This window comes from Malurus melanocephalus, unplaced genomic scaffold (assembly GCF_030028575.1).
Source record: "Malurus melanocephalus ecotype Western Australia unplaced genomic scaffold, MMel_1.1 scaffold_555, whole genome shotgun sequence".
In the NCBI taxonomy this organism is placed as follows: domain Eukaryota; kingdom Metazoa; phylum Chordata; class Aves; order Passeriformes; family Maluridae; genus Malurus; species Malurus melanocephalus.
This window is the reverse complement of record NW_026623787.1, coordinates 247464-259891: the sequence shown is the minus strand read 5'-3', so window position 1 is coordinate 259891 and position 12428 is coordinate 247464. Positions and strand designations below refer to the sequence as shown.

Genomic DNA, 12428 nt, shown 5'->3' with positions numbered 1-12428 from the left:
AAAAACAAGAAAAACCCCAAAATATTATCTTTAAAAAAAAAAAAAAAAACCTATGAAAAACTGCAAGCCCCACACACGATTTTACACATGTATTTTAGAACAGAGCCCCAAAATTAGTTTTTATTTGTAGGAGGGATGTGACAGAACCTGCAACTGGGGTAACAGAGATYGGTTGCTGGGATATCAGCAAGGAGGATATCAGCAATGCAGAAATGTGTCCATGGCTCCCCCCAGTCACGTGTAGAGCCCGTGGCAGTGCAAGGGCCCGGACCCCTCTCACAGCTCCCAGTCAGTGCCAAGCACTCAGGCATTAATCATCGGCACACTTGCTGTCTTCAAGCTGATACAAGCTATTCACTTCTAAACTAAGAGCCTGGAAACAATGGCTTTTAAAACCAGGAAGCAAGATCGTAATTAACATGRCCTGTCTATCACCCAGATTATTAAACTGCATTATAAATGTTTTGTTGCTGAAGATTAATTATGTAAATCTTCACAGGAGTCTCACACAACTGAAGGAAATATTAATGTTTGTTCATCAGCTCCGATTTTTAGCTCTCAGCTGCTTCCTAAAGATTGTTGGAGTTCCAGTCTGCTATCAACATCACACAATTACCATTAGCAATAGCCCCAGTGCTTTGTGCTGCATGCAGCTAATAGCTCAGCATGCATGTGGTTGACTAGAGCTTGTAACAGAGCTTGAGACAARCACTGTCTGAACCTACAGACGTGGCAGGACAGGAGCTGCAGCTCTGGCTGTGGTCACATCCCTGCAACCTGCTCCTAATTCTGTGACAGAGACTTGCCACGTGATTGATGGAAAAATGCTGTTCAGCAAAAAATAAAAGAAGCTGAATTTTTWAGACCATTGGAACATTACTTTTGGTTACTTTTTCACTGTGTAACCCAAATGCCATTCAAAAACAACTTTGAAGTTGCATAGACTTCTTAGAACTTTKTATGTATTGCTGGCAAGGAGAATCWGCTGAGAAGTATTATTTCTGCTGACATTTTCATGAAGTTCAATGCAATTACTTTCAGCATGTCCAAAACACAYAGGCTCAATAGAAAAAAATGTTTTGGCAAGATGATATTTTGTCAATAGCAAAGTGCTAACATGAACCTGTGTTTTCAGGACTTTGTGAAAATGTGATGATGTGTTCAAKCTCCAGCTTCAGAATTTGCCACCAACATCTCCACTGCTCAAAGCCACTGAATTTTGCAACTCAAGAGCTCTTCTGGACAGAAAGGAAGCTGTGGTGCAGGTGGAACATCCCATTACAACAGCACAGTAAGAAACTAGAAAARGAAGTTTTAAATGGGAGCAACTCTGCATTTTAAGTTACAAGGAAAGGTGAGAATAGCTGGCCACACAGTTTCAGATTCAGGATTTGTCTTTTGTACTCTGGGCCTCACTGCTATTTATCTTGCTGCTGAATTGAGATTTTCGTTTTAAAAAAGAATCACTTTTACTACAACTAAACCATGGGAAAATTATATGACAAACCTTATCTTGTTGATCTCACCTATCTCAGTACATTGTTGACCCTGAAACATAAAGGCAGAAGTAAAAGATATCATTGATTTTCAGTCCTTCCCTAATGATCATGTTAACAGAAAAACCCAGCTATCTTGTTTGTTTTATACAACCTCCAAGCACCTCTGTGCCTCCTCAGGTGCCAAACCCAGCACTTATTAACACCCTGCTCCCCCGGGCTCCTTGTGGAACACTTGGTGGCTGCTGCTAGTGGCTTTCAGGAACAACTGCACAAAATTAAAAAACAAGCGTGTTAAAAAAAAAAAAAAAAAWRCAAAATTAACATGCGAACAAACAACAGGGGCCACTCAACAGATTATATTTTCACTGTCATGTTGTATTAATTAAAGCTTCCCATCCCTTAATTAAAGTCAAACAGYCAGAGAAACTCCACCATGTTATGCAGGGTGTCTGAATGAAAGGGCTGCTCTGAGGGGTTTGCAATTATGCTGCCAGGTAGTACCCAGGGCTTTGAGTGAAGAGATCATCCTGATCAATGGCATTCACAGCTTGGATCCAAATTTCCACCAAGTAGAGCCTTGTGACCCAAGGTTTTGCTCTGGCCCCATCTTTAATTAGAACCTGCTTTGGCTCTCCCTAACTCAGCTGCAATACTTGGCATGGAGCTCCTGCATATTTAGATGACAACTAATGAGGATTTTTATTAAACTTGAGCCTAGGCTGGGTGGGAAAAGGGAACAGCTTTTTAGCATCAGATGGAAAAGCCTTTTGCCTCTGGAATATTTCTCAGCACGGAGCAAAGAACCGGGGGAGGAGATGGTGATAGGAATGCTGTCAGTGCTGCCACTAATGGGGCCTGCCTGGGGCACACTGTTCGGTGTCCCTAGGAAGGTGACCTTGACTGCTAACATTTACATTTTAGCAGCCGTTTGGCATATTTGATTGTGTCTACAGCAAAAAAAACCCGCACAATTCGATGAGACACAGAGTTCAGATCAATGTCTCCAATGCCACTGTCCCTCTTTGTCCTGCCACTCTCTGATGTTTGCTGTTTAGTCTGAAAGTGCAGGCTACAAGAACACCACGGCACTGCCCCTTCTCATTAATGTGGGGAATCGATTCCGTCAAGCGCCGTCCACACAGGCTGACTCAAGGTACGGCCTGCAAATTAAAGGCCTTCTCAAAACAATTAAGTAATTGAAATTGGTAAGGAAAGTGCTCGTCGTCCAATGAACCAAACAGCTGGCCATTATTATTTGCCTTTGGTGTGATTTATCAGCCGTGGACATGTGGGAGAGACTATAGGTGTCTGCCAGAGGTATTGCTGGGTCAGATCCCAGAAAGCTTTGTGACTGCAGCTCCTGTCATTTCCTCACCCCACAGGATCTATCTTGCAGAAGATGGAGATTTGACAATAACTCCCAGTCCTTTCTGCCACATGTTTCAGAAGCTCAGCAGATGGCTGTGTGCTCCTACCACCTGGCCAAAGGGTGCTGTCACCCTTCCAAACAAATGGTGCTAGCACCTCTGAGGGACAGGCCAACCCACTGATGCTGATGTGCTTTAATTCAYGATATCAGGATGGCTAAGAGCACACATGGGGCTAGAAAGGATGGCTTACCAGATGGGTGGTAATTTGTTAAGCTGCAAAAGCTTTCAATTGAGTAATCATAAGCTAAGGTCTTCAGCCAACATAAGAGTCATCTTATTTGTCTTTAATATAATTGTGAAAAAATAGGAAATTAAAATTTTGGGACATTTTGTGTACCAATCCATTTAWTTACTCTGAAAATAAGAATCCCCTTCTGTCTTCCCTCTCTGCTCCTGAAAGTTCAATCACCTATCAAAACACTGATGCCCTTTGTCCTAGTACATTACTGTAATGCTCAAACATATGTTATATAAAATATTAACCAGCTGCTAATTGGAGCATCATTTGGCCAAGGAAAGAGGTGGCTTCATGTTGTCAATGGTTGTTTTCATTCTTCCCATACTTTGCTCTACAGCTAGTTCATCCTGTTATTCCATCAGCTTTGAGCTTGAGAGGCRTTGTGTCATCTCCTGAAATCAGTTTTGTGCTCCCTTTTGCCCCCCAGTTTACGTGCAGTGTGAGTCTCCACTGTGGACAATATTGCTCAGCTGATGAACTTAACTCTGGATTTCAGTCCAGTTTGCCAACTGTCCTGAACACAGGAAAATCACTTAATTTATCCCATGCTTCTGTTTCTGATGTATAAACTATAGGAGGAATAATGTGGATGTTTAAATTGTTAAGGTTGTCCTCTTACTGTAGGTCACTGGAAGAAACATRCATTGTAAAATCCCATGCTGGGGAATCTTTGTCAAAATCATTGCATCCAGTTATACTTTTGACAAATTCTCAAATGTGAGATTGGTTCATTCAACATACCTGGAGATGATGAGCAGCTTACAGGCTAAAATTACAGTGTGAGATGAATAACTGTCTGATTAATTCAATGGCGGTGATTTTTCAGAACAAGATGTGTAACACACCTTCGTTTGCATGGCAGGAACCTCAGGTCTTAAAATATTTTCCAGATTCCTGAGAAAAACCAGCTTTTTACTGAGAGCTGCAGCTGGGGCAGCTGCAGGGAAGGACCAGTTGGAAGATCTGCATGGCTTAAGGAATGACAGAAGTCCAACCTGCTGGGAGAAAAGGACAGTGCACACTAGAAACACKGACCATACTGCAGTCTGGTCACTCTGTATCCTTCCTGATGCCTGTAGGGACAAAATGTAAAAGTCAGCAGCTAAATTAATAATTAATATTCCCCAAGCTTCTTGGATGTGGTTTTGTTTTTTAGCTCCAGATATATAAAACCGGGCAACCTCTGCTCTCACAAATCTGGCCCTATGGCCCATGATTCCCTGAAATCCTAATAGAACTGATAAAAACTCTGAGGCTTCAGAGCACAAGCCAATCATGGGCAACTCAGTTTTGGAAAGAAACTCTATTAAAAAACAGTTTGTGCCCAGACTGGGAGSTCTCCTTAAAGCACTAGATACCAAGATAACTGAGTGGGGTGGATGAGGGTTGTCCCTGTGCTCTTCAACACCTTCATAGATGTCTTGGATGCAGGACTGGAAGGTATATTAAGTGAGTTCACAGATGATACAAAAATGGGAGGAGCTGACTCCCTCTAAGGCAGGGAGGCCCTGCAGAGAGACAAATTAGAGGGCTGGGCAATTAATTACCAACCACATGAAGTTCGACAAGGGAAAGAGCTGGATCCTGCAAATGGATGGGACAAACCTGGGTGTGTGGACAGACTGGGGAATGAGATGCTGGAGAGCAGCACCAGGGAAAGGGACTTGGGGGTCCTGGCCAAAGGAAAGTTGACCATGAGCCAGCAGTGCCCTGGCAGCCAGGAGGGCCAACCCTGTCCTGGGGGCATCAGGCACAGCATCACCGGCCGGGCAAGGGAGGGGATTGTCCCGCTCTGCTCTGGGCTAGGGCAGCTCTGTGCTGGGGACAGCTTTGGGTGTCACAATGTAAGAAAGACATAAAACTATTAGAGACAGTCCAAAGGAGAACTACACAGATGGTGAAGGCTCTGGAGGGGAAGCCGAATGAGGAGTGGTTGAGATCACTTGGTCTACTCAGTCTGGAGAAGCAGAGACTGAGGAGAGACCTCATCACAGTTACAACTTCCTCACAAGGGGAAGAGGAGGGACAGACACTGATCTCTCCTCTGGGGTGACCAGCAACAGGACCCAAAGTAACAACCCAAAGTTGTGTCAGGGGAGGTTTATGTTGGATATTAAAAAAATGTTCTCCCCTCAGAGGGTAATTGGGCACTGGAACAGAGTCCTCAGGGCAGTGGTCTCAGCACCAAGCCTGAGAGAGTTCAAGAAGCATTTGGACAATACTTTTGGGCACATGGTGTGACTCTTGGGGATGGTGCTGTGCAGGGCAAGGAGTAGGAAACTCAATGATCTTTGTGTGTCCCTTCCAACTCAGCATATTCTGTAATTTTGTGCAAAGTCCTCTAACCCTGAATTAGAAAGAACAGGCAWAAACTGAGCCTCTTTGCATTCACTTCCTTTCTTGCTGCCCTAAAGCATGGAAGAGAGAAGAACCATGCAGGCACCTCAGTTTGGGGCAGGAGCCTGGGCTGACTGTCCCTGCCATTCCACAATGCTTGCCTRTCAGTGTCAGAGCTGAGCCAAGGTAAAATGCTGATAGCTGCAGTCAGGAAACAGTGAGGCAGTATGGTCTGAAGAGTTATCCCAAAGTTAAAGTCGAGGAGGAACCTAATCCACCATTTGCACCACTTGGATTTGCTTGCTCAACACAAGTTATAGGGGGGAGGATTCAGGATTAGTCTGGACATTTCAATGTCTGGAAGACAGTGTTTTTTTTCCTGTCTTAAAGAACTTAAAATTCCTGTTGTGTTTTGCAAAGGGTTAATTCTCTGTTAAGAAAAATAGTGCATAAAAAAATATTTTCATTGTGCAGGACCCAGGTTTTTGCAATGCTTCAGTGGGTTACTGGGAAATCTCTTTAGGACAGAGTCTGGCTGAGCTGTCAGATTGACTGCTAGAGGCACAGCTGAGTTTCAAATGGACGAGCAGTGTGCATGCGAGACGCATCCCAGAAAAGGAAGATGTTTGACAAGTGAAGTGTTTTTATTTTATGATGGAGAACGAGCAGGAACATCAGACAGGTAAATCGGCCTGCCAAGCATGAGAGTTCCTGACTGACAGGCTCATCACCAGCCCTGCCTGCTCAAGAGGATCCAGCATTCATTCTACTGAAAAGCAACTGTTTAAATTGTTATTTGCTGACTTTTCATTACTGATTATAATTGCCATGTGCAGGTTCAGAAGAGCAAAGKGAAGCCTTTGCTTTGCAGGCAGCGGAGAATGGGAACTGATTCTTCTTGAACCAAGCAGAAATGAAGGAATCTGGAGCAAGTGAAAAAAAGCCTGCAAATGGTCAGAATAAAAACCAAACATTCTGAGGAAGAGAAGCAGGACAAACACTGATATTTATCAAATTTTAGTCATTAAAATCACAAAATACCAATTAGACTATATGTCAAGGATTGACTCCTACTAACATGCACTATCAATGCAAGCATCTTTATATTAGAAATTTTGAAAACATAGCACTGTAATTTGAGATTATTGACTACCGCGTTACCATACAAACATGTCTAATTAAGCATTTTGCTGAGTGCTATGATAAAGATGTCCAAACAAACAAACAGATTAGAAGGAGAGCATGAGGACATTGGATAGTGTGACATAAATTGTTTATCCATCTGAATGTGCAATGCCTTATTTAGTCATAAGTGTCAAAGCCACTAGTGAATGTGTCCTTTCATCCCTGAATGGGTGAAGAAAAAACCTTGCAGTACAACATCATGTATTTTGTATGGACTGTATTCAGCAAAGTGTTTAAACATGTGCTTTAATCTATTACTATTCAGCAGTTAAGTACTTATCTTGTACTGAAATCCAGGAGAAAAGACACGCTGAATCAGACACTATATACTGAATATTTTAAAGCAAAACTATTTTGGAAATGCTTGCAAACACTTTTGAAACTTTATTGGGAGCATTTTCAGATCGCTGTACTTTTCAAGCTCTGGTTACTGTAAGGTAAACTGTACACAGCTCAGAAGGAAAAAAATGAATAAACTTAATCCAATTCAGAAAATGTCCAGAATAAYTTTCCTGTACATAGGAAAAGGTCTCAGCTTTGAAGTCTGCTATTTGRAGAGTATTCAGTGCTAAAAACAAAAGCTAAATATCTTGGCAGAAGACTTTGRTGCTCCCCTTTCCACCACTGTTATAAAGTTCACATTTCTAATCAGTAAAATTATAAGGTATTTGATCCCCAAGCAAGGCTTGGCACCAAACTGAGCCCCGCATGCAGCAGCAGTGAAAACARAATAACCCCAGGGGTGAGAGCAGGGAGGATCTTTGGAAAGAAATAAATAGGCAGAATATCCAAAATGGCAGCAGCTGGAAGCTGCTCCGAGGTGGGATGTCAGGATGAACCCCCTGGGAGATGCGATACCGMGCACAGGGCAGGGGAGGAGGTCAAATGTGCAAGGCCCTGTAATTTGTCAGACGGCTAACACCATCATTACCTGTGTGTGTGTGCACGGGGCATGCTTGCCGATAAATTACACTCACAAATTTCCGGGCTAAATGTCCCTTATTGGCAGCACAGAGCACTGCACCCCCCTATTAGGAGATATTGTTTTATAATGAGCAATAAAAGTTAGTTCTCACAGTGTGGGCCTGAAAGAGTCACTGCTGAAATTAGCGGCAATGTCAATAGTTTGGATTTTTCTGCATGTTACATATTTTTYCTTTTTCTGACATCAGTGGGAGGAGGAGCATACAAAGAAGTTGAAAATGGATGTAGAAGAGTCTGAGGGTGGAGCAAGGGGGACGAAAAGGGGAGAAGAGGTTCCTTTTTACTGGTGTTACACAATATCAGGTTCAGGAGGGAGRTGTTCAAGAGCCAGATGCTTGTGAACATTCCTTGGCAGGCAAACTTCTGTGCTGCCTGCACTCACGCTGGACCTGTCCAGAATTGTCCTTTTTCAAAAGAGTCCTGCTAGTGGAGAGGAGCCAGCTCTCCATGCATCAGGAGCACAGGCACTCAGCCTCCAACAGGAGGCATCACCAGCAGAAGCCAACAACTTGGCAACATCAGTGGAAGAAAGGAGGTGAGAGAGCACAGAAAAGGGAAAATTAGATTTTTCCTGTTCCCAGGGAAGACAGGATCAGGCCCAGAAGGAAGGAAAGACTTCAAAAAGGTGATTGCAGGGAGACCTGTCCCATGGCCCGGCTGGGTCCAAGAGGAGCCTGTGGCTTGTCACAGCTGTACTGCCCTGGCTCTCCTGCAGCCATGCTGGGCTCAGGATGGAGACTCCCTTTTGCAATTACAGCTGACACTCCCAACACTTTCAGCACTGGGAACCAAGGAATTGCACAAGATGCCACTTGTCCAAACTAGATAAAGCCAGAAGCCTTGGCAGTGRCATTGTCACTCCTTATGCACGCTGCTGTGCCTCAATCACAGTGAGCCTGCCCAGAGCAGGAAGAGAAGAAGGTGGTGAATGCAGCAAAAAATATCAACACTGTGAAATTTAAATATGTTTACTTTTTCCTACATAAGCTTCTCCTGGTGCTTTCCTAGAAGCCACTCCTGCTTCGCTAGACCCCTACCTTGTAACTCCCAAAATGGCCCTCACTTTGTACCCTCCTGAAAAACATCAGCTGCACTGGTACCTCCTCCAATAACCAGTGAGGAGAGATGGCACTGAGATGGCACAGAACAACTACAAGGTAATGTACTCTGAGAGACAACATTTGAACTACCCATGTGCATTGCTGGGCTCTGAATTAACTGCAACCAYTTAGAAAAAAGAAAAGGCCCCGGCAGCTCACTAAAAACTTTGCTATTTTATGCTGGTCTACATCTCAGATTCTGTGGGGGACACTTTTTAGTATTATTTTTGTGCCATTATATAAATTGTAGACCTTTGTTCCATTCTGGTTATTTCAGATCGAGAAAGAGATACAGTAAAAATAACAGGGGCCTGGGGGACAGGTGACAAAGAGGATTAGAGGGATGGAAAATCCAGTGTGTAGAAGAGATTGAGACGTAGGATTTGTCACAGTAGCAGGGTTAGCTGCTCCTCTGACCTCTTTCTAGTACAGAGGCATGCTCTGCTTCTTCARGCCCCTGTGGGAGTCTGTCTATCTGCCTTCCCTTCCCTGCTAACAGCTCTCTGACAGCTTAGTGAACATGTCTTTCAAGGAACTTGCTTTTTAATGTCCAGCGTTCTTGGGATCATTTGACTCCTGGCCTTGGCAAAGGAGATCTGTAGCTGGACTCTGGAAATAGCACCTTCCCGACTCTGGCTGTTTTGTCATGACCCCTGCCATGCTAATTGCTCATCTGGAGCACTGTGCAGCCTTCCAGCTACTTCCCTGCTATTAAACTAAGGCAATGTTTACATACAGAGGGATCCACTGCCACTCCATCACATACCTCATTCTTGGTGACTTACAGAGCAGTCCTGCACCCTCCAAACAGTTCAGTAATGGTGACCCACAGTTTAATTTTTTTTTCCTTTTTAATAATGGGGGTTGTGTATCTGCATTGCCAGTCAAGGGGAACTTCACCAGACTTCCMTGGCTTCTCAAATATGATGGACAGTGACTTAGCAACTTCCTCCAGCAGCTCCTTTAGGACTCATGATGCATCTCATCAGGTCATGGAATGAATCATAGAATCAGAGAATGGTTAGTCTTTGAAAGGACCTCAAAGATTACCTGGTCCCAACCCCCCTGCTATGGGCAGGGGTGCCATTCACTAAACTGAGCTGCTCCAGGCCCCATCCAGCCTGGTCTTGAACACTTCCAGGGATGGAGCATCTCCTACATCCTGGGCAACCTCTGCCAGTGCTTCACCATCCTCTGAGTAAAGCGTTTCTTCATAACACCTTCCTTTCATCACCGATGTATCTCTAGAAGCTTTTCTTGTTACCCTTGACATCCCTGTCCAGATCCAACTCTATCAGGGTTTTAGTTTTCATAACCTGATCCCTGGACAATATCTCTGTATTCCACCCAGGCTACCTGTCCTTGCTTCCTGTTTTGTGTTTGAGTTTGCTCGGGAGCGATTTTTTCATCCATGCAGACCTCCTGACATTTTTGTCTGACTTCCTCTTTGTTGRGATGCWTCTCTCCTGAGYTTGGACRAGGWGATTCTTGAATATCAACCAGCTCTCCTAGGTCCTTCTTCCCTCCAAGGCTTTATCCTRCAGTGCTCAATCAAGCAGATCCCTGAAGAGGCCAAAGCCTGTCCTCTGGAAGTCCAGGATAATGACAAGTATTAGCAAGCAGGCAAGGAAAACTTCTTTGCTCTTCCCCACTCAAAGCTGCATGATGAAGAGAAGCTCACCTGAGGCTATTCTGGTCCACAGGAAAGGTGGACTGAAGTACTCYTGAGACACTGAGAGAAAGCCACGAGCTTCACAAACCTGGAGGGCTGAATCAAACCACCTCATGTCTGTTATTTAYCAGGATGGCCCAGGTTAGCTTGCTGCCATCAAGGGTAAAGCAGGCACTGAAGAAAGAGGAAGAGATCAGCAGTTTTCCAATATATAAGCCTTCTAGTTCTAAATGCCCTGGTCTGTGAATGATTTTGTACCGTGACTTGGTGTCAGTTGGTCTCTCAACTGCCCAAGGGAAAAGGAAAGTGGCACAGATCTACTTTGGGCTCCCAGTTGCTTACACATATCAAACATCAACCTGCCGCCGCTGAGGTGTGAGTGACTCTATTTCTAAGAAAGCAACTAAGAAAAAAATTTCAAATCTCCTTGTAGGGGCAACCAACCCTTGTGAAGAGTTAATGGAGAGAGCTATTTCTGTAAAAAATAAAGAATGWGTTGTGCCTTCAAATCTCCTCAACTATGGAAATGTAAAATCTCCTCATTTTTCATTTTTTGTATTTATAAGCCTGTTTTGCAGAACTGCCCTTCTTTTATACAAACACTTACCACGGTGCATACCCTGCCTACCTTTGCTGTCATAAATTATGTTGTGGATATGCTCTGTGAAGTTACTAACCGTACTTTTGCTATTAATCTTGGCTCCAACTTTTTCTGGATTGTGTCTCCTTGCCAATCCATCTTAGGCAAGAAAGACAGAGCTTTGGTCAGAGCTCCCGTCCCCTCAGGGGAGCACCACTCTGTAAAGCGTCTCTAACAATGCACCTTTTAATGATGCTCTCCTTTGGCTTTTACTGGGCTCATTGCAAGGCTTGTACTCCATTTTCCTGTAATAACTCAGCTGCCACCAGGTTGGTGCCCCTGACAGTCACATCCTTTCCAAGAGTTTTCTGACTTGCCCCATCTGGAGCAGGGAGATGCAAAGCGACTGCCGTGCTCTGGGGAAGTGATAAGGGCTCACCTCTTGAGTGACCTGGAGTATTTCCACTGGGGATACAATCAGCAGCAGCCAGCAGAAGAGCACATGAATTAATGCTCCCCGCAGCTCCCCGGGGTGGTGTTATTCACTCGTTTCCCTGCACATCTTTCTGCAGACCTGAGCACATGTATAGTTTGTGCCATGTTTACCACCTTAATCTCTTCCTTTAGTGGACTGTATCAAAATAGAACCAAAGAAAATTCATTCCCTATACTAGATGCTCATACAAATAAGAGAACCCTTCAGCTGAGTGATTTCAGATGGTAAAATAATTGGTGTAACTATACTCAGGATGAATATATGCATGCAGGATGCAGTCAAAACATTTATGCCCTTTACCTCCAAAGCACACAACTCTACCCAATAATCTGCAAGAGCATTTTTGCAGGSTCAGCCAGTGGAAAGAACATAAACACTTGAGTGACCCTCATGCATATTTCATCTGGTAGGCAAGGGTGATGAGTGCACACAAACACATATGTACCTTCTTCTATTGCCATATAGTACTTCTGATGTATTTTAAGATATCAGAGACTATACAGACACCTCCCTACCTTCCGTATCAGACTTGGAGGGGCATGGAAGAGCAGCATGATAAGGAAAAAGGATATGTGTGAAAAGGTGGTGTCTGGGGTTCTGTTTCATTTTTACAGATCAGTACCTGATTTTGGTAAAATATGTTAGGAAGCCAATGTCCTCCCACACCCAAGTGGGTTCAGGTATGCTGATTTCAGAGATGAAGGCAATGCCTGYAGGGTAGGATGGAATTCAAAAGCAGCCACATCAAGAACAGAAACCAGTACTTTGTTGAAAACAGAATAAAGAAAAACAAAACATTCTTCTCTGAACAGCAGGATATAGAAATGTGAGAATATCCCTTCCCTTCCCTTCCCTTCCCTTCCCTTCCCTTCCCTTCCCTTCCCTTCCCTTCCCTTCCCTTCCCTTC

General features: G+C 43.9%; 1 long non-coding RNA gene across 1 annotated transcript in view; it reads left to right on the top strand.

Annotated features, from left to right (window-relative positions):
• The window catches only part of LOC130583100 (uncharacterized), a 42421-nt gene extending 37870 nt beyond the window's left edge, over window positions 1-4551 (top strand). Inside the window, exons 2-3 of the long non-coding RNA XR_008966397.1 lie at window positions 1136-1354; window positions 4058-4551. This is a non-coding gene — a long non-coding RNA (uncharacterized LOC130583100). The remainder of the gene's footprint in view (window positions 1-1135; window positions 1355-4057) is intronic.
• Window positions 4552-12428: the final 7877 nt, after the last annotated feature.